This window comes from Canis lupus, chromosome X (genome assembly GCF_048164855.1).
Source record: "Canis lupus baileyi chromosome X, mCanLup2.hap1, whole genome shotgun sequence".
In the NCBI taxonomy this organism is placed as follows: Eukaryota; Metazoa; Chordata; class Mammalia; order Carnivora; family Canidae; genus Canis; species Canis lupus.
The window spans coordinates 88098535-88121099 of record NC_132876.1 but is presented as its reverse complement, the minus strand read 5'-3'; the positions used below and the strand labels follow the sequence as shown (position 1 = coordinate 88121099).

The following is a 22565-nucleotide window of genomic DNA, read 5'->3' as shown; positions in this document are numbered from 1 at the left end:
CTTGAGTTTGGGTCCCTTAACAAGATGGATAGAATCCCGGCTGTAGCATTCAGAATGCTGATGAGATTCCCCACTGATTACTCTTCTCCATCTGAACTGGGCCAGGCCTTTCTTGTTTCTCTCTCTGGAGTAGAGGTCTCCTCCATTTTTCTTCTTTAAAAAAAAATAGAATTTAATAGTAAAAATAAGAACAATTATTTGGCTATGGCATAACGGCCTGTGCAAAGTTAATTCTGATTCCAAGACATATTTTAAGCCAAAATATATTCACTTTCTGAACTCTCAATGTGGCTAGAATGACTTTTGCTTCTTTCCCCCCCAAAGCAGAAAATCATAACCATATTGTATAAGAAAAATACCTAAAACACTATCTGAAACTTGCCTTACTTTTTCTTAATCTTCACGATTAGATATTACTGACAGAATTTTAGAATTTTGGCTGTAAGTCAAACTGAACCATTACAAAATAGATATTAAAAAAAAGCATTGAAGAAAGAGAAATTTATTACACTGGAGGATAAAGACCTTTTATTAAGAATGTTTCACAGGGGAGAGAAACTTTAAGGAAATCAGCTGGCTCACAGACTACCCAAAATATTTTGATAAAGAGAGAAGGAAGGAAAGATTATCAGGTGTGAGTGAAGGCATGCCAGTGTTATTGTGTTTGAGGTGTGTTTGGGGAACAAGGAATGGTTTAATGTGGTCATGATGTATGATTGGGAGTGGCTGGACACCAGGCCAATGAAATATTCTTCAACTAATTCTGAAACATTACTAGTGGGAATCAGAAAGAATACCAGGAAGTAAATCATCAGTGTATATAAATACAGCCAGACCACTTCATTGATCTGTATTCACAAAACCTGCCAAATCAGAAACAGAATCTTTTCTCTTCTAGACTTATTTCATTCTGAATCCCAGGCAGGGGAATAGTAATAATCATTATTGGCTCAATTGCTTTAGACCCAAAGGAATAGATCTCTATTGTCAGAAATAATGGCTGCATAACAATTTCTTTCCCCTGACCCCCCAAAAATAAAACCATAGCTCATGGATCTGTGGATCAGCTGGGTGGCTCTTCCGATCTGGGTTAGGCTCAGATGATTGCATCTAGAAACACTCCTGTGTCACTTGTTAGTAAGCGGATCAGCCAGGCACTGGTTGGTCTATGATGGCCTTGCTTGAGATGCACTCTCCTCCTCGAGATCGCTCATGTCCCCGAAGGCTGGTCCGGCATTGTTCACATAGATCTCCAGGGTCCCAGAGAGCAAACAGAAGTGCACAAGACCTTAAGAAGCTTAGTCTTGGAACTGCAACACCACTGCATTTTATTGGCAGACCAAATCATACGGCTAGTCCAGTTTCATAGGATGGGGTACAAACTCCACCTTTGATGGGAGAAGCTTCAAAATCAGGTTGCAAAGGGCATGGTTTCAGAGAAGCATAGAAAGTTATGCCATTTTTACAATCAATCTACCTTGCAATAGGAGGCCTAAAATTTGAAAAGCAGGTATCAGGTTGAGGAAGTGTCTCCCAGGTTGGAAAGAACTAAAGCATTGTTTGGTAGTGAAGAATTGCATCCAGCTATGTCTCTGTTGGTTTTTCTTTTCCTTTCACAGTGGCATCCTGGAAAATTAAAGATCACAGTATTAACTTGATCAAGAGCCAGAAATTATAGCGGAGTTAGAATCGCGTTTTAAAAAAGAAACCCACTTCTCCAAGTCTAACTCAAAGCATATAGTGAGATAATCCTTTATAAGTAAAAAAAAAAAAAAGTTTGAATAAGAGCTGAGATTTCATGAAGAAATATGCAAAACTTTTTTTTAAAAGATTTTATTTATTTATTTGACAGACAGAGAGCACAAGCAGAAGGAGCAGCAGAGGGAGAGGGAGAAGCAGGCTCCCTGCTGAGCAGGGAACTGGAAGTAGGGCTGGATTCCAGCACCTGGGGATCATGACCTGAGCCAAAGGCAGACATTTAACTGCCTGAGCCTCCCAGGGGTCTCACAAAACTTATTTTCAATCTTAATTTGAACTAATCAAAGTGGAAGTCATAATTTGATAATTTCAGTTTGTATACAAAGCAAAGTTTTATAGCTTGTGATTATGCAACAAATGGCAAGGTAGAAAAGAGACTATCTTCTCTCTTCCTTCGGTGTGTCGCCATGGGCTATGCACTGGCCAATGCTACTGGTATTGTTAAGAACAAGCCATATCCAAAACCTCACTCCTACAGAGGTGTCCTTGATGCCAAGATCTGCATCTTTGACCTGAGGTGGAAGAAGGCAAAGGTGGATGAGCGCACACTATGTGGCCACATGGTGCCAGATGAATATGAGCAGCTCTCCTCTGGAGCCATGGAGGCTGTCCGTATTTGTGCCAACAAGTACAAGGTGAAAAGCTGAAGCAAAGATGGTTTTCACATCTGAGTGTGGCTCCACCCCTTCCACTTCATCCTTATCAACAAGATTTCCTATGCTGGGGCTGACAGGTTGCAGACAGGTATGTGGGGTGCCTTTGGAAAGCCTCAGGGCACAGTGGCCAGGATCCACATTGGTCAAGTCATCATGTCCATCTGTATGAAGCTCTAGAACAAGGAGCATATGACTCAGGCCTGACACAGAGCCAAATTCTAGGTCCCTGGCTGCCAAAAGATCCACACTTCCAAGAAGCAGGGCTTAACTAAGTTTAATGCAGATGAATTTGAAGACATGATAGCCGAAAAGTGGCTCTTCCTAGATGGCTGTGGGGTCAAATACATCCCTAATCATGTCTCCCCTGGACAAATGGTGGGCTTTGCACTCATGAGAACCTTGGCACTGTCCCCTCCTTATTCATGCCCACTGACAAATCCTACTTCCTGTCTAACAAAGAGAAAGACAGTGAGTGAGTGAGTGAGTGAGTGAGTGAGAAAGAGAGAGAGAGACTAGCTTCTCAGGAAAACCACCCTTCATTCTTGGAGGGGTTGCAAGTGACTTTCTGTTGCCTCCTGATGGCAAATAACTTAAATTGCAAAGACCAGCCTAAAGGTTTGACTCATTCTTTTACCATTATAAGCTTTGTAGCCTGTTTAATTTTGTTTTCAATAAGTGTTTGACTAATAAATCCTAATTTTGATTAAGGAATCTCCCAGACTCATTTTTTCCAAATACCACCACTAGTATAGATGCAATGAGCACTGTTCCAAGAGCATAAGGAATGGAGAAAGCAGGCTTATAGTTCTGTTGTTAACACTACACGCCCTTGATTTTTCTGTACCCTAATTTCCTCAACTGCTAAATATGGATGCCTTACATTTTTCCTGCATAAAGGTTATAAGTACAAATGAAATCTCATTGAAAAAGTACTGCATGCATTGCTAGGAGATTAAATTGGAATGGAGATAGTTTTGGTATCAGAAACCTTTGAATTTTATACACTTCTTTACCCAAGAATTCCACTTTTAGGGAATTATTTTAGGGAAATAATTAGGGATGTACATAAAGCTTTAGCTGCAAGGACACTGATTCCTGTAATTTCATGACAACAGAAGCTGAAAATGACAAAAATGACCCAAATTAAGAGTTTGGATAAATAAATTACAGTAGACGCATACATTGAAGTGCTAAAGAGCAGCGAGAAATAGTAATCTAGAGAATTTTTATGAATATATACTCAATAGTTTCCATGTCACTAAATGAAAAAGCATGTAAAAATAATATGTTCAGTATAATTACATTTTTGGATTAAATATGAGCATAGAAAGACTGAGAGAATATGCTCTAAAATGTTATCAGTGGTTATCTATGTTGGAGATATGAATGGATTTTATTTTCTTATGTTTGATTAACACTATTTTCTACATGTATTACTTTTATGTAATAACTTTTATTGTTTTATTGTTATTGTTATTATTACAAACCTTATTACAAAGGTTTATGGAATAAAATTTATAACTATAAAGTATTTTTTATGCTTACTTCTTGAATCAGGGCAGTATAATAATGAGAACTCAAATTCAAAAGTCTGCATCTTTAAGGGCTTTGCCAACTGACATTTGTCCTTGTCACAGACAAAACACTTTTCTATTTATGTTTACAGCATTGAAAAATGCACAGTATCCTACAGCACAAGGAGGGAGATTTATAATAAAGCCCTTCATCTCGGTGCATGAGTATACCTGTAAATCATTCAACAGACTCACATTAAGTATAAGCCTCAAAGCAGCAGATGTATCAAACAAACAATAAAATTTGAGTGTGTCTGCACTATCTGCATCTTTGTTTCTCTGTGTAAGCATGAATGTGTTGCTAAACTCTCTATTCTAGAGCCATCTCATTGTTCATTCAACATATATTTACTTTGAGACTATGTATTATCACCTGAGCCTGGTACCATGATTCTGGAAAATCAGGTGGCTGGTGGTTTCTTGGAATCAGAATCCTTACAAACACTCAACAATGCCTCTAGCATAGTGTAGATTCTGTACATAATATCAAATAAGCAAAAATACATTAGCTCTGCCCTCAGGAAACTTATTTTCTGGTTAAAAAGGAAAAAATACATACATTGAATGACTAGGAAAAAAATGCCACTCATCCTTTCTTTCAACAAGATTTATTAGGAACTTATTGATGATGGGCAACTTGCCAGACACAGGACAGAGGATATAGGACACAAATTTAGAATATAATCCAGAATCAATTTATGCCAAATGGTGTAATTTAGAAAGGGGAGAGAGTAATAGTAGCCCCCACAAAACTTTCTTCAGAGTTGCAATAGACCTTGAGAGCATCTGGTCCAAACAAACCTAGCATGACTTTATAGAGGTAGAAATTGCATAGGTGTGGAAGTTTTCCTAGTAGAAATAGAGCTTGGGATGGGGTTGAAATGAGGGACACAATTTGATGGAAAGAATGACAGAACAGTACTCTTCCAGAGGAAGAAACAAAGGTTCTGAACTGGGCAAGTACATGACCTATAAGTGAGTCTAAGAAATAAGAACAGAAGCAGAATGTTTATCCAAGATTCAAACACAGACAGAAAGGTTCTCTATTGATTCACAACAAATACCAGGCATCAGAGGATGCAGCTCTTTAAGGACATTATTCTCCCTGAAAAGAGAGATAGAGTAGATACACAGTCCCAAATAGTTGCTCACCTTTACTCCTAAAAACAAACAAACAAACAAAACTAAGGATTAAACATAAATGAACAATCATTAAAAGCAATAGGTTGCAAAGGGGAGGGGGAAACCCCTGCAGTTTCTCTAGCCATACAAATACTTATTCTAAGATGTTGTTTTTGAAGTAGGAGTGAAAAGAACTAGGCACGAATTCCAGCTCTACCATTTACTACAGCACTAAGTCCTCTTGAGATCATTTCTTCATTTTAAAATGGAACGATCATATTTCCACTTCTAGTCAGGGTAGAGCAAGAGGGACCAGATTTATATTCCTGGCTAAAATGACCACAGAAACCAGACAAAATATTTGAAACCAGTGTTCAAGTCATTGAAAATCAGACAGTGGACAGTGATCCCAAGAGAAGAAAAGGTATGAGATGAGACCTATTATAACCCCACCTTGCTGTTTGAGAGTGTTTCCAGGTTGTGGTGCAAAAAAGGGAACCCAGGCAGAGCCTCCTGGTCTCCCTGAGTTGGGCAGACAGATGTGAGAGTCAGGGGGACCAAGGCAACTAGAGATAGCTGGTCAGAATACCCGAGAGGAGAGAGGCACACAAAGAGAGCTCTGTGAAGATCTTTAAAAGGTTCCACTCAAGTACTTAAGAGAGTATTGACCAAATCATGTGTGTGAATAAGCTATCTGAGTTTGGGGAAAGAACCATCAGAGAGAATCAGAGATAACTGTGCCTAATACTCACACTGAGCCAGGATTATATCTTATCACCAGCCAGGCTGGGAAAAGTTGTAATTCATGGGGCGTAGGTACAGTACTCAGGAAGTTTTCTCCTTAGTAGGTAATAATTAGCTCTAGACCTATGTAACAAATTATAAAAACACTTCCTGAAATAACTGAACTATTTTCAAATAATGTAACTACATCCCAGAGCAAAACTGAAGAATACTTAAAGAAATATAAAAATATCCAGAACCCAACAAAGTAAAATTCAAAATGGCCATAATGAGAAGAATAATCACTCACTCACTTACTCAATCAATCAAATTCAACCCAGCATTGGCACACAGATGTTAAAATTAGCAGATTAAAAACTCTAAAATAGTTACTATTATTGTATTTTATTTCTTAAAGATTTTATTCATTTATTCATGAGAGACACAGAAAAAGAGGAAGAAACATAGGCAGAGAGAGAAGCAGGCTCCCTGCGGGGAGCCTGATGTGGGACTTGATCCCAGGACCCCGGGATCATGCCCCTAGCTAAAGGCAGATGCTTAACCACTGACCCACTCAGGTGCCCCACTATTACTGTATTTTATATGTAGAAACAGGAAAAAAATCAAACTTCCATACCTGAGAAAACATGGAAAGTACCATGAAAACTACCATGTTTGAGACAAAAACAAAACAAAATATTGAATGGGATTAACAGAAGATTAGAAAGAGCAGGAGTAAAAGCCAGTGAATATTGGGACACAGCAATGGAAACTATCCAAAATGAAAAACATAGAGAAAATAGGACTAAAAAAAGGGAGAAAGACTGAGAGAAAAAAAGGAAGGGAAAAAGAAAGGCAGGAAGGAAAGAAAAGAGCATTAATGGGCTATGGAACAACTTCAAGCAACACCAAGGGTATGTAATTGGAGTCTTTGAAGGAGGTGGGGGGGGGGGGGGACAGAAAAAAGTCTTGAAGAAGCAACAGGTACAACTTCTCCAAATGTGATGAAAACTATAAAGCCAGAGATCTGAGAATCTCAACGAATCCCAAACACACAAACATAATAAGGAAACTATTCCAAAGTGCATAATAATCAAATTGATCAAAATCAGTGATAAAAAGAAAAACTTCAAAGCAGCCAGAGAAAATAAGACATATTATGTATAGTGGAATAAAGGTAAGGATGACATCATATTTTCTATCATAAACAATACAAACTCGAAGGCAGTGGAAAACATCTTTAAAGTACTAAAAAAAAAAAAAAAACAAAACCCTGTCAACCTACAATTCTATGTGTAGTCAAAACCATCTTTCAAAAATGAAGACAAAATAACAACTTTTTATGATAGAACATTGAAAGAACTAATCACTAGCATACTATCAATACAATAAATATTAAATGATGTCTTCAGGCATCATACCAGATACCAGAAAGAAATGTGGATCTATACAAAGGTCTGCAAACTACTAGAAATGGTTAACTACCTGGGTAAATTTGTAAGAATTTTATTTATGATTTAAATCTCTTGAAAAGATAACTGATTGCTTAAGAACAACAGAAACAAATTTTAACAACCCAATGTATAATAGAGTTTTAAACATAAACATATGACAACTATATCATAAAACCTGGGAGGGGAGAAATAGAATTATGCTATTGTAGGATTTTAAAAAAGATTTTATTTATTTATTCATGAAGTAAGTCAGTCGGAGAAGGACAAACATTATATGTTCTCATTCATTTGGGGAATATAAATAATAGTGAAAGGGAATATAAGGGAAGGGAGAAGAAATGTGTGGGAAATATCAGAAAGGGAGACAGAACGTAAAGACTGCTAACTCTGGGAAACGAACTAGGGGTGGTAGAAGGGGAGGAGGGCGGGGGGTGGGAGTGAATGGGTGACGGGCACTGGGTGTTATTCTGTATGTTAGTAAATTGAACACCAATAAAAAAAAAATCAGAAAAAAAAAATGAGAGACACAGAGAGAGAGACAGGGACAGACGCAAGCTCCCTGAAGGAAGCCTGATGGGGGACTTGATCCCAGTACCCTGGGATCACACCCTGAGTCAGAGCCAGAAGCTCAACCACTGAACCATCCAGGTGTCCCAGTTGTAGGATTTTTATATACTATGTGTAAAGTGGTATAGTATCACTTGAAGGTAGTCTATAATCAGTGAAAGATGCTTGGTGTGAACCCTAAAGCAACTACTAATACAATAAAACAAAATTATAGCTAATAAGTCAATAAAGGATATAAAATAAAGTTTACAAACACTCAATACAAAGAAGGCAGAAAAAGAGGGAAAATAGGAACAAAGAACAGACAGGAAATATAAATAGAAAACAGACAGCAAGATGGTAGATGTGAACCAATGTAAATGATCTAACAATCCAGTTAAAAGGCAGGTTATCAGATTGACAAAGAAAACAAAACCCACTTACATGCTACCAATAGAAATACAATTCAAATATAGCATCAATAGGTTAAAAGTAAAAGAATGATGAAAGATAGTAATACTAACATTAGTCAAAATAAAGCTTTAGTAGCTATATTAACAACAAAGTAGATTAGTAGATTTTGGAGCGAGGAATATTACCAGAGAGAGAAAAGGCCATTTCATAATGAAAACAAGATCAATGCATCAGGAGGACATAACAATCCTAATCACTTATTAACCTAATAAAACAGTTTTAAAATGCATGAAGCAAAATCTGATAAAGCTGTAAGGAGAAATAGACAAATATATAATCATAGGTGATTTTAATACTTCCCTCTCAATAATTGATACAAGTAGATGGAAAATCAGCAAGGATAGAGAAGACTTACACAATGTGATCAAACAACTTCACTTAATTGACATTTATAGAACTATCCATTCAATAGGAGTTTCAAATCATCTCCCTTTCCAGTGCACAAGGAACATTTATCAAGATAAACCATATCCTGGGCCATAAGACAAGTGTCAATAATTTAAAAGTAGGTAAGTCATACAAATTAGATTATCTAACCACAATGAAATTAAATTAAAAACTAGTAACAGAAATATTTGTAAAATCCCCAAATAGTTTGAAACTAAATAACAGCACACTTGTAAGCGACCCATGGTTCAAAGAAGAAATCAAAAGAGAAATTATAAAGTATTTTGTACAAAATGAAAATGAAAATTCATGGGCTGCTGCCAGAGTGGTGCCTACAAAGAAATGTATAGCACTAAATGCTTATATTAGATAGTTTCAAGGGAGCCTGGGTGGCTCAGTTGGTTAAGCAAGGGAGTCTTGATTTCAGATCAGGTCATGATCTCAGGGTTGTGAGATTGAAACCCGTGTTGGGCCCTGAGCTCAGCATGGAGTCTGCTTGAGATTCTCTCTCTCTCTCTCTCCCTCCCTCTCTCTCTCTCTCTCCCTCCCTCCCTCTCTCTCTGTCTCCCCCTCTGCCCTTCCCCCTACTCATACTCTAAATAAATAAGTAAATACAATCTTTTTTAAAAAGATAGTCTCAATCAATGACAAACTTCTCTCTTAAGAAACTAGAAAATAAAAGCACCGTAAGCAGAAACAAGAAGTTGATAAAAGTCAAAGCTGAAATCAATGAAATAGAAAAAAAAATGCCAGAAAAGTAAATCAATGAAACCAATAATTCTTTATTTGAAAAATAAAACAACAGAATTGATAAACATCTCACCAGAAAAAGAGAGCAAAAACACAAATTACCAATATTGGGAATGAAAGAGGTGACATTACAGATCTTACATATATTGAAAAGTTAAGAAGGAAATGTTGTATATGGACAACTTGATGCTAATAAATTTGACAACTTAGATGAAATGGAAAAATTCCTTGAAAGACAAACTACCAAGGGCAGCCTGAGTAGCTCAGCGGTTTAGTGCTGCCTTCAGCCCAGGGCCTGATCCTGGAGACCGGGGATCGAGTCCCATGTCAGGCTCCCTGCATGGAGCTTGCTTCTCCCTCTGCCTGTGTCTCTGCCTCTCTCTCACTCTCTCTGTGTCTCTCACGAATAAATAAATAAAATCTTTAAAAAAAAAAGAAAGACAAACTACCAAGCTTACTTAACCAGACATAGATAACCTGAATAGGTCTACATCCACCAGAAAAAATGAATTTGTAGTTAAAAACATCTCCACAAAGAAAACTCTAGGCCCAAATAACATCACTGATAAATTCTACAAAAGATAGAAAGAAGAAATAATACCAATATTACACAAAATCTTCCCAAAAACTGAACAGGAAGGACTACTCTCTACTTGGTTTCATGAAGCCAACACAAACGCAAAGCCAGGCAAACACATTATGAAACAAACAAACAAACAAACAAACAAACAAACAAAAACCTATAGACCAATATCTCTCCTATAGCATTAACATAGGTGTAAGGATTATGAACAAAATTTTATCAAGTGGAATCAAACAATATATAAAAAGGATAATACATCTTGAGCAAATAATGTTTATCTCAGGAATTCAGTTTTAGTTTAACATTTGAAAATTAAATCAGTGTAAACAAACCTTAAAAAGTCACCATACCGGGGTGCTTGGGCAGTGCAATCAGTTAAGCGACCTATACCCTTGGTTTCATCTCAGGTCATGATCTCATGGATGGAACCCCACCATTGGGCTCTGTGCATTAAGTGTAGAATCTGCTTGAGATTCTCTCTCCCTCTCCCTTTACCCCTCCCCATCTTTCTCTCTCTCTCTCACTCTCTTACTCTTTCATTCCCTTGCTTTCTCTCAAATAAATAAAATTTTTTAAAAGTCTCCATATAAACAAACTGAAAAAGAAACCACATGAAGTATAATTCATTTGACATGATCTAACATACAGTTTTGATAAAGACTCTCAGCAAGCTATGAACTGAAGGTGATTTCCTCAACTTGATAGAGGGCATTGTGGTAGGCTGACTCTGACATGGCTTCCAATATTCCCTACCTCCTCTATAAGCCCTTTCCCTGAGTGTGGGCCAGACCTAGTGATGACTCACTTTTTTACAAATAGAATTCTGCAAAAGTGATAAGATGTCACTTCTGAGATTAGTTAACAAAATGAATGTGACTTTCATCCTGCTTGGCCTCTCATGCTCTCTCATTGGCTTGTTCTGAGGGACACTGAGCTGCCTATGGAAAGCCCCATGTAGCAAAAGACTGATAGATTCCCCAGGTCAATAGCTAAAGAGGAACTGACATCCACGATCAAATAGCCTATGAGGAAATGAATCCTGCCAACAACCACATGAGTAGGCTTGGAAGACTTTGGATGAAACAACAGCCACAGCTAATACCTTGAGCACAGTCTTATAAGAAACTTTGAGGCAGAGGCACCCAGCTAAGCCATGTCTGGATTCCTGACCCATGGAAATTGTGAGATAATAAATGTTGCCAAGGGCTACTGGGTGCCTCAGTTGGTTAAGCTGCTGCCTTCGGTTCAGGTCATCATGTTAGGATCCAGTGATCAAGCCCCGTGTCAGGGTCCCCACTGAGCAGGGAACCTACTTCTCCCTCTTCCTCTACCCCTCCCTCCACTAGTTCTCTCTCTCTCTCTCCCTCCCTCCCTTTCTCTCTTTTTCTCTTACTCTCTCTCTCAAATAAATATATACAATCACAAGAAAAATAGATGTTTGTTGCTTTAAGTTGCTATGTTTTGGGGTTATTCATTATGCAGCAACAGAAAATAAATATAGGCATGTACAAAAAAATCTACTACTAACATTATTCTTAATAGTGAAAGATTAAATACTTTGCCCCTGAGATCAGCAACAAGACAAGGATTTTTGCTCTCACCACTTCTATTCAACATTGGATTGGAGGTCCAGTTGGTATGATCAAACAAGGAAAATAAATAAGAGGTGTTCAGATAGAAGGGGAAGATGTGAAACTCTTTATTCTTAGCATGATCATCTATGTAAAAAATCTGATTACATCTACAAAAAAAGCTGCTAGAACTAAAACATAAATTTAGCAAAATTGCAGGATACAAATCAATACATGAAAATCAATTGTATGCCTAAATACCAGCAACAATCAGAAATTGAACTTACATAAGCAGTAATATTTAAAATCACATCAAAAAATGTGAAATACTCAGGGATAAATCTGACAAAAGATGTGAGAGATTTTGTATACCAAAGATGACAAAACATTGTTGAGGGAAGCTAAACAAGACCTAAATAAATGGAGAGGTATGCCTCGTTCATGAGTTAGAAGACTTAATATAATTAAATTATGAATCTCCTTATATTGATCTATAGAGTTAATATAATCCTAATCAAAGTCTCAAGAGGACTTTTTTGTAGAAAATGAAAATCAAATTCTAAAATTCATATGTAAATGCAAAGACCTAGAATGGCTAAAACAACCTTGAAGAACAATAATTTTGGAGGACAGATACTACCCGATTTCAAGACTTATTTTAAAGCTATAGAAATCATGACAATATAGGATTGCACCAAGATGGACAAATACATCAATGAAACAATAGAGAATTCAAAAATGGACTCATATCCATATGGGCAACTGATTTTAGACAAAGGTGTAATGGTAATCAGTGGAGAGAGTTTTCAATAAAAAGTGCTGAAACAATTGAAAAACCATGTGCCCCCCACAAAAGACCCCCAGTCCATATCTCATACCATATACAAAATTTAACTCAACAAGGATCCTAGACTTAAATATAAAAGCAAAAACTAAAAACTTCTAGAAAAAAACAGGAGAAAATCTTTGTGATCTTGAATGATGCAAAGATTTCTTACAGACATATCAAAAGCACCACCTATTTAAAAATTGGTAACCTGGACTTCAACAAAGTTAAAAACTTCTGCTCTTCAAAAGATACTGTTGAGAGAATGGAAAGACAAATCACAGACTGAGAGAAAGTATTTGCAAAGCATATGTCTGATACAGGACTTGCGCTCGGAATATATTTTTAAAAAAGTCTCAAAACTCAATAATAACAAAACAAACCACCTAATAAATGGGCAAAAAATTTTAACAGACACTTCACCAAATGTATACTGATGGCAAATAAGCACAGGAAAAGATATTCAACATAATTAGTCAGTAAGGAAATGCAAATTAAAACCGCAATGAGATGCCACTATGCATCTATTATATTAAATTAAAATTAAATTGAAATGATAAAGGCTGACCATACCAAGATTTGGTGTGAATAGAAGAAACTGGAACTTTCATACACTGCTGCTGAGAATATAAATGATATGAAAATGTTGAAAAGCATTTTTGCAATTTCTTAAGAAATTAAGCATATACCTACCATATGATCCAAGCAATTCACATGGAAGCACTTCCCAAAAGAAAAGAAAGCACATATTCATACAAAGACTTGTGCATGAAGGTTCACAGCAATTTCATTTGTAATAAGCCCAGATTGGAAACGACCCAAATGTCCTCAACAGGTGAATGCATCAACCTGGTGGTATACCCATACAATGGAACACTACTTGACAATGAAAGGAATGAACTTTGATATATGCTGCAACACGGATGAGATGCAAAATAATTACATTGAGTGAAAGAGCCCCAGCAACAACAAAAATGAATACATAGCGTATGATTCCATTCACAGCAAATTTGAGAATGTGCAAACTCACCTATAGTGACAGAAGGCAGATACCAACTGTCACCAGGTTGTTTGGGAGCAAGGTGGGAAGGGTGGGAAGGAGATGATAAAGGGGCACCAGGAAACTTTTGGGGGTGATGCATATGTTCACCGTCTTGATCATGGCAATGGTTTCACAGATGTATGCGTATGTCAAAACTTATAAAATTATGTATTTTAAATACACACAGCTTATTGGATGTCAATTATGCCTCAATAAAGCTGTTGAAGACTAAAAAGCAAAAAATAAAAGGATCATAACTCTTACAGGAAAAGACTATCATGATAGTGAGATGGGACAGGGGCTTTGGAAACCGTGTACAATGTGAGCCCCTATTATGATCTGTGTCTGTATCTTATCAACTTTGTTATGTGTTGATGATATTTACTTACACAAATTTTCACAAGCCCCTTCTTGGTGTGTGGTGAGTGTGTCCCTCATGATTTTACCACAAATGATGGTTTTGTTTTTTTTTTAAGCCTAGTCTGGCATAAATCAAGAGTTCTTCACTTGTCAGAACATGACATACATTAAATCTTTCTCCCTCCCTATCCTGCTGTCTCTCAATCTTGACCCTGATTACCTTCCAGATGCTCTAGAAGGATAGCTGAAAGCACAATTGGGTTCATCATTTATTCAGCATATATAACGCAGCTATTTAAAAATTTACTGCTGAGATGTATATCATCATTGAAGTTAAAATAAAATATACTAAGTACAAGTTCCATTTTTTAAAAGGCTTATCCAATAAGTCAAACCAGAGAAAGCAGGAAGTCTGGCTCTTAACTGCAGAATCAGGAAAAATATTTGTGCCTTGTCCAATCAAACATTTGAGGCCAAGCAAACTCCTTGGGAAAGCTTAATTTTTTTTATTACCAATTTATGGGTTTAGGGATGAAATGTTTTAGAAGCCTCATTGCTAAGCCAGAGGAATCAATATTTTTCTGTTAACAGGCAAGCTGTCACATAAACAAATCAGCCGAAAACCTTCATTTAGCAGCTCATCAAAAATGCCTGCTCCAGAGGCAAACTGAAGCCAGTATTCTGCTGTATTTTGTTTTCTTAAGTTGGGCCAGCCAAACCCTTGCCAGCCAAATCTCTCCTATACTTACTCATAGTGAGTATATGTACCTCTGTGTCACGCCTTTGAGGAGATTCTAATTCTCTTGGCTAAATAATGTGTTGTAATTCGTTGATTCAGGAACAAAGCTCATCTTCTCTGTTATTTGGGAAAGGGGAATCCGAGACCTCATGTTGGTTCCATGTATCATGTCACTTCTCCTCTTGGAGTTACAAATGTAATAGATCATAAAGCCTCCTTGCAATGCAGAGGTTTATAACTTTTAAGGTTAGAAAGACCCTGAGACTAAGGTAACCATGTTTCTAGAGGCTTCTCATTAGAAAGCTATTTCAGTATCCATGTTATATTTTGTATTTCACCCTCCCGAATCGCCAGATAAGAGCAGTGCTTTACAGTCATTAAATGGAGCTAAGAGTGAATGATGTTAAGATGTACTGCTGTATGCTGAATGAGTCTTTGACCCGTCATCAAGCTCTATGCAGGCCTATCCCCTCTTTGAGGAAATTGGACATTCATTGGACCAATATCTGATTCGATCAAAGCTAGGTATCAGGCATTGTGCTTAGGTGCTTAGGATAAAAGCACCTTTAAGGTATAGTCCTTACCCCGAAGAAAAACACTCCGTGAATGTGAAGTATTTCACATGTGAAGTGATATATAAAATGTGATAAACATACCATCTTTTGGAAAACAGTTTAGTACGTAACGCCAGAGATTCCTCTGTGGGTGTATTCATGTGTGTGTTCATGTGTGCCTTCCAGCTCTTTGCTACAGCACAGTACCAATGACGAGGAGGTAGTTAGGCAGCATTTATTAAAGCTGGCTATGTATCACCTCCATCAGAATTCCACGGAAGCACTTGGAAGAAAGTGAAGTCTTGGGTCCCATTCCAGCTCTAATTAATCAGAATCCCTGGGAGGTAGGGCCTGTGAATCTGAACATGAACTCAGGTCCTAGATGACTCTGCACATGTCAAGTTGACAGAAGTGCTGCTATATAAACAAGTTACAAGAATGACCTCAACTTGTAACGTGTGAAGGTACAAATGGCCTTCCATGACTCTTGGAAAAGACATATAAGCTTTGTGCTGGTGGTTCCGGGATACTACCTCTGAAGTAGGGCTGGTATATTCCCAGAGCAAAAAAGAAGTGTTTACAAGGGAGGATGTCTGACCAGCAGGAGAGGTGTAGGGGGAAGAAGAGGTTCAGCATTGGGAAAAGGAGCATTTGGTTCTCACCCCACTTCTGCTGCCCAGTGGTCTTGTGATATCAGGAGACTCACTTCTCTGATAGTCAATCACGAGGCATTTTTAAATCCAAGGCAAGAATCACACACACACACACACACACACACACACACACAAATCACCCTTTTACTCCACTAAACATAAATCAGTGCCTTCCTTGCCTATCTGATGAGGTCATTGTGAGATGCTGGTAAGATAACATCATGGCAGTGCTTTTCTTGAAAAGAAGGGAGTGTTTAACAAATGCTAAAGTGTTCAGTTTGTTTCCCCATTACTGTTTCTCCTTCTGAAAGTATCTGAAAACCAAGTGATGCCTTGCCATTTGGCTGGAAGCGGGGGACCTAGCTGGCCTGCCTTTACCACCATCTTTCTTGCCAAAGATGAAGAAAGATTATTCTCCGTACTTAGTAATTACCCCCCAGAAATTACTCAATCCTGAAAGCAACCAATGGATTATCAAAAAGGCCACTGTGGTATGATCCCTGGACCAAAGGCCATGTGAGAGGCCCACTGACTATGTCTCCCTCAACACTGATTTCCACTTTTAATTGAAGAAATCTGTGAGCTCAGAACCCTCAGGATTATTAGCCCATGTTTACACTGGGCATAAAAAAAAAAAGTAACTTGTTGCCATGGCAACAGGATTTCGTGTGAGATTTTTTTTTTACCCCCTCCCCCATTGGACTTTCTCAAATGGAAACCTCTACATATTGCCACCCTTTGTTGGTTACAAGAATAGAGCTGTGCTGTATTAGTTATTTATGGCTGCATAACAAAGTACCCCCACAATTTAGTGGTTTGAAATCATGAGCATTTATTATCTCTCAGTTTCTGTGGGTCGGGATTCTGGGAGCACCTAGACCGGATCCTCAGATTCAAGATCTGTCACAAAGCCACAATCAAGGTGCCAGCTGGGACTGCAAGTCTCATCTTGGGAAAGATTGGCCTCCAAGCTCGCTCACATAGTTATTGGCAGGATTCAGTTTTGCAGGGACTGTTGGACTGAGGGCCTTAAGTACTCACTGGCTGTGGGCCAGGGGCCTCCTTCAATTCCTTGTCACATAGACATATCCACTGGGCAGTTGACAACATGACAGTTTGCCTTCCCCATGGTGAGGACTCTCTGAGAGAAAGAGGGAGAGTTTTCTGTAACCCAATCTGAAAAGGAATATCCTGTGACTTTTTGATTCCTAATCAGAATCAAGCTACTAGAGCCAGCCCACACTCAAGGGGAAGTGATTACACAACAGGCATGAATACCAGGAGGCATGACCACAGGGGACCCTTTTAGAGGCTGCCTACCACAGGCATTTAGCTCACTTTGTTTAGAAACTTACTAAAAAAAAAAAAAAAACTTCTTCCAAGATCAGCCAGTGGTTTGTCAGTCAACAAACAATATTTGTTGTGTATCTTCTCTATGTAGGTGGTAACTAGTCAGTTAGGTGTTCCAATAGTACAAAATATGCTTGAATCTTCCCTAAAATATTTGCCCTATCTCCTCCTGTTCCGATACATGGTGCTCATATTTGTTTCTTTGTTTTACTTACTCTAATAGTTACAGACTATAGAAAGCGAAAGTTATCTGGGGACATGGGATAATCTATTCTAGGTAAGCATGTTGGCGAAGTCTACAGGAGCACATAAATATTATCTAGAGGTAATAACGATAATATAGCATAGAGCTTGAGAGTTTGGACCCTGTAATCAAAGAGGTTTCAATTCAGATATTGACTCCACCACTTAGTAGCAGTGTGGCTTTGGCCAAGTAAGCTCATTTCTCTATCTCAACTTAGTTACCTACATAACGAGGATTAAAAATAGTTCCTGTATCATAGGTTATTATACAGATTAAGTAAAACCGTGTATTTGAAAAGAGAAGCAGAGCTTAGCACACAGTCAGTACTCAATAAATACCATGTTATAATATGATTTATCGGGATCTTGACGTAGGATAGAGGTCACTCGACGTAGGATAGATGTCACTAGATTACTTCTAAGTGAGGAATCTGGAATTTGGGGCTTATTCTACCATTAGAACCCTCTACACTATGCTAGTACATTTTCCTTTATTTTCCCCCTTTATACCAATAACTTGATTGTGCTTTAATGTTCATTAAGAATGTATTTCACACTTAACCCCTCACACCTATCTTCTTGGGGGGTCAGGGGCAATCCTTATAGTTTTGACATATTCCTTAGCAAAAACCACCATTATAGTTTTATGGCAACCCACTTGCAGGTAAATATGATGTATTAGAGGAAGAATTCCTGCCTTCACCAAGCTTGAAGAGTGATTTATGGACAATGACAGGTTAAAATGAGCTAGTTTCCCACGCTGATATAAAACAGGTATTGGGAATTTTGTCCTTCCTGGTCCCTGACTCTGCTCACTTAAAAGGTGATTTATTCTGATCTAGTCTCTATTTTTCCTGACTTTGCCATTATTTTCTCATGAGCAGACATCACTCTATGTTTTCTTCCTGCTTTTGTCCAGGGGGCAAGTCTCCAGAAATCATTGGCCAAGCCCTCTTGCCTTTATTTTGATGAGGCTTTTTTTACTCCCTGCAGCAGAGTCAGTATGCATTACATTTTGAGTTTATATCAGCCCCAGTCTTGGGATTTGAGGGGTCCCACTCCCTGCCCCAGCACCCATCTCTTTGTTTCCAGCTCTATCTGGTACCAGCCAGAATGAGCTGATGGGAATAGGGACTGCTGTTGTTCTGTGTGTTCCTGGGAATGTTGTAGCTCAACATTCATGTTTATCTGCTCCTCTGAGTTCTCGTTAGTTTGATGCCTTTGGTTGCCTGGGGCATAGGAAATAACATGTGTTTTGATTGATAGCTTTGAGTTGTAATAGATCATTGATGCTGTTCATCCTCAGCCTGTTACCCAAACCATATAGTTTTATATGACAAGAAGAGCATCCGGTATATAAAAAAAAAAAACACCTGGAATATCAGCAGGTTATTCTTGTAAATATGTACACTTCCAGGTATTTCTTGAAAACATCCGAACTAGGGCTTCACTCTGAAACTTGAGTACACTCTATATTTAACACCACTGAAGAATTGAAAACCAGTTGGCTTCTTCTTCTCTTGTGCTGAGAGTTTCATGCTATGTAGAATCGAAAGGGAGGCTGTAGTGCCAAGTTGATCCACAATTACCACAACACTTACTGCATGGCAGTCTCTGAGCCCAGCACTTCGCTTGGCTAGTTTATCCAATGCTCATGACCTTGAGGAGTCTTACTATCCCCCTACCACAGATGGGAAACTTGAGGCCCAGAGAAGGTTCCAGAATCACATATAGACAGGTGATCTAGGATTTAGTCTCAGTTCTGTCTGCCTCTAAAGGCTCACTCCCATGGTGTGGAACAGAAGGGCACTGTACCGATCAACACTGTTGAAGCCTAGTTCTAAGTCATAATAATAATAGCTAAAATCTACATAAGGGCTTCCTAAGTTCCAGGCACTATTGTAAGTTTTCATTTGTTCCACCTCCAGAACATCCCTGTGAGGCAGTTATTATGATTACCTCCATTTTACAGATGAGAGAATGGAGGCATGAGTTGTTCAACATCATAGAGCTTTTAAGTGGCAGAGCCTGAATCTACAGGCAGATGGTGTTTGGCTCCACAGTCTCAAAAATGCATTTACCCTCCCATACTCACCAGTATATTTGATTAATTAATCAGGTTATTAGCAAATCTCTTTGTTTCAGTCATCAATTGCTCCATAACAAACTACTACAAAACTTAGTGGATGGAAGAAATCATTTTCTTCCATCCAGCTGGGCCCTTCCTGAATCCATGCAGCACAAGTTGAGATGAGTTACTTCCAAGGTGACTTCTTCACATACATGCTTGGTGCTTTGTTATCTCTCTCTCTTTTTCTCCCTCTCTCCCCTCACTCCTCCCCTCCCTCCCACCCTCTTTGTCTCCCTTCATATGGGATGGATCTCATCATCTGTGGGGCTTGGGTTTCTCACAGTATGATAATTTCAGGGTGATCACATTTCTAACCTGGCAGCTGGCTTCTAAGATGCAGAAAGAAGAATTTGTCAAGCCATCTAATGATGATACCTAGAATTGGCACTGTGCCACTTTTACCATATTCTGAAGGTCAAAGCATTTGCAGGGCCTACCCAGATTTAAAAGGTAGAGAAATAGACTCCACCGCTTGCCGGGGTGGTGATAGCAAGGTCACATCGCAGAACAGCATATAGGGTGGGCCATTTTTGAAAAATGTAGCCTGCCACACCCTCCTTCCCAGCACAATCAGTCATGGTTTGGAGACTTAAATGTCACAAACAGAATCAATCTAGTAAAGGAATTGCTGTTTATCTCACAGTGCTGTGTCATTTCTTTTAGCACTGTAATTTAAGAGAGTGTCCTTACATAATATATGAAGGCATGTCTTATGCATTAAGTCTACAACAAAGCAATCCAATGTGTTTCTTGATGGAATAAAATTTTGTAATTTTTGATGCCCAAGAAAAGTATCCATCAAAAGAGACCCATTCTTCACCAAGAGTTGAAATAACTCTCAATTTAATGTAAAATCTATTGAGGGCAGGGGTCAGAGATGAGACACAGTTTGTTTTGTGGAATAAGCATTGTACATAAGGCACAGACATAGACCTTTTGTCTTCTGGACTGACATAACACAGGGAGGTCTATTGATCATCCTGGACACACATCAACCATCCCAGTACATGGAGGTATATGCACTCAAGGATGTTAAATGCACACTGTGCCTGAACTTGGACTGCCTTCGAAGGAGTATGGCAATTAAAGGCTGTTAAACTCAGTTCAGAAGCCATGAGAGCAGGTCACGTGGCCTGGCTTCAGTACCAACATGTTTCGACACCACGTGGCATTTGCAGTAATGTGCAGTATGGCCCCAAATTCAAAATGGAGGCGTCTCTGTTCTGTGGAGTCCATAACTGGCAATGACATTCCTAATCTTTTTTTTTAATGCCATTTCCCAGTGCTGTTAGAATTATTAAGCATTCATCAAAATAACAATGATAACTTTTCTATGAATATAGCATGCTGCTACAATCCACACTAAATTTCCATAATTAACTGCTACCATCTCTATTCTTTTATGTGCTCGGTAAGTATTAAACTAATATACCTATACTGTTTGCTTCTGTGTGTTGTTACAAAAGAGCATAGTAAGAAAATGTGGGGCCTGGCTGGTTTATCATACTGGGCATTGGTGTTCAAGCCATTAGTACTGTTAGAATTACGTATCTTCAGGAATTTTGCAGCAGCATTCTCAGGGCACTGTGAGGACTTGGGTATTCACAAAGATAAATCCATTTAAGCTGGATCCAGGTCTTGACCCACCTCATATCTAGGATGAAAGCATATGTATTTCTCTAAGCTTAAGATGAAAAATAAGGAAGATCTTTAGCATCTAATCAGACCAAATATATTTGAACAAAACAGGTTGTCCAAACTTTCTTGGCTATGCTGATTATGCAATCGCATGAGCAGTTCAAAGAACAAGGCATTTAAACAGCACTTACACTCATTAGTGTTCCATAAACTCCTTGGTTTTCTTTCTGAGAGGAAAGTATTACATGACTTGACTTCACCCAAGATTACTTCACTTGTTCTTCAACAATTGTAATTGGAATAATTTAAACACTCATTCATCAAGGATTGATTTCAGTGTAGGACTTTTAGTTGGACAATTCTATTGACCCTGGACTTGGCCATTGTTCTATGGAGAGAGTGCATTCTTGGATTCTGACTATAGCCAGGTGCTTTAATGAAGTCTGATCCAGGGACCAATAGATGATGGTCTTGTTGAAGAAATTAAAGAAGCCCTTAAAGAAGATTGCAGCACATAAAGATATCCCTGTGAAAAGGGGGAATGAGATATCAGAATGCCCATGGTTTCATATCACCATAGCTGGTACACACTCTACTCAGTGTTCACCTGCTGCAGATCAAGTTTCCAAGAACTAGGCACTGGCACAGAGATTTGCATGCAGGAGGTTTATTGGGGAGTGCTTTGGGGATTAATAACTATGTTAGAGTGGAAGAAGCAGCATTGGTAGAGGAAGAAGTTGAATTGAGAAGCAATTACTACAAAAACCTGAGATGGCCATGAAGAATTTTCTCAAATTGGGTCACATGGGGCAGGCCTTTCTATACCCAGGTTGAGCAGTCATTGGATATAGGTTCAATGGAGAGAGAAGGTAAGACCGTGGATGAAGCAGCTCTCATCAGCAGAGGACAATTTCTAGAGAAGGCTAACAGGTAAAGGTTTACAGCTGCCAACACTCTCACACCCTGAAGAAATGGGTGTTTCAACCTGCAGGTAGCATCTGAGCCACACATCATAGCACCCACTGCAGTGTTTGCAATATATAAAGCAAGCACCCCTGTAACAATTAAAGACATTTGGGTCTTTCCACTTATTAATGTCTACTGAGTTTTCATTCTACAAATGGCACTCATTCCTGAGCTCCTTCATGATAATACTGAAAAAGACATTTCAGGAATGTCAAGCAGTTGTTGATTTCTCAACCTATCAGTGCGTTTTCATGAATATGTATTACTTTTTCTTACAACTCATGCCTCATCTTAGGGGGAGAAAATGCCAGATAGTTCTTGAGGCATTGATTGCTTTCTACTCAAAAACGATGTCATCTGCATAACCAAAATCCCACATAAATTGGAAAATGAAGACCTGCTATTATTTCAGGATTCTAATACTTTCTGACTGCCTCATTGTCGTGTGTTCACAATTTGTAATAA

General features: G+C 38.4%; 1 long non-coding RNA gene and 1 pseudogene across 1 annotated transcript; one reads left to right on the top strand and one right to left on the bottom strand.

The window, feature by feature from the left end:
• Window positions 1-501: 501 nt before the first annotated feature.
• Window positions 502-11219, bottom strand: LOC140627281 (uncharacterized). Its single transcript, XR_012026105.1, has 2 exons — window positions 11130-11219; window positions 502-1626 (listed from the first exon to the last, which is right to left on the bottom strand). It is a non-coding gene; the product is annotated as an uncharacterized lncRNA (long non-coding RNA).
• LOC140627868 (large ribosomal subunit protein uL16-like) lies at window positions 2158-2808 on the top strand (annotated as a pseudogene).
• Window positions 11220-22565: the final 11346 nt, after the last annotated feature.